At 64.7% G+C, this 590-nt stretch overlaps 1 long non-coding RNA gene across 1 annotated transcript; it reads right to left on the bottom strand.

Moving 5' to 3' along the window:
• Positions 1-563, bottom strand: LOC113942649. Its single transcript, XR_003525989.1, has 3 exons — positions 525-563; positions 187-276; positions 1-74 (listed from the first exon to the last, which is right to left on the bottom strand). It is a non-coding gene; the product is annotated as an uncharacterized LOC113942649 (long non-coding RNA).
• Positions 564-590: the final 27 nt, after the last annotated feature.

The raw sequence follows: 590 nt of genomic DNA on the forward strand, positions 1-590 counted from the left end.
CCCCCCCCCGGCCCTTCCGGCTTTTTCCGGGACGGTTTCGGTTTCTTCTCGCGGAAGTTGATTCCATGGGGGACCTGGGAGGGGAAGGGGGGGACACAGAGGAGGGTGAGGGGGTTCCAGGGGGGATGTTTTGGGGTGTGGGGACCCCCCCCCTCTCCCCAGAACCGCCCCCCGGCTCCTCCTCACCTTCCGGAATCGGACCTTGAGGTTGGACTGGCCCAGCTGGGAGTCGTGGGAAAAGGCCTCGTACAGGAGCAGCTCCTGCTCCACGTGCACCTGCACCCCCCAAAAAATGGGTCAAGGGGGGGGACCCCAAACTGCCCCGGGACCCCCAGATCAGCCACGGGACCCCCAAACCTCCCCCAAATCCCCCTGATCCCTCACACAGGAGCAGCTCCTGCTCCACGTGCACCTGCACCCCCCAAAAAATGAATCAGGGGGACACCCCAAACTGCCTCGGGACCCCCAGATCAGCCACGGGACCCCAAATCCCCCCAGTATTCCCAGCATTCCCAGTATCCCACCAGCAGGACGGGGCAGCTCTGTCCCCTCTCCCTCTCCCCATTCCCAGCATTCCCAGCATCCCACCA

The sequence above is a fragment of the Corapipo altera genome, unplaced genomic scaffold, assembly GCF_003945725.1.
Source record: "Corapipo altera isolate COAL_440 unplaced genomic scaffold, ASM394572v1 49362, whole genome shotgun sequence".
NCBI classification, from domain to species: domain Eukaryota; kingdom Metazoa; phylum Chordata; class Aves; order Passeriformes; family Pipridae; genus Corapipo; species Corapipo altera.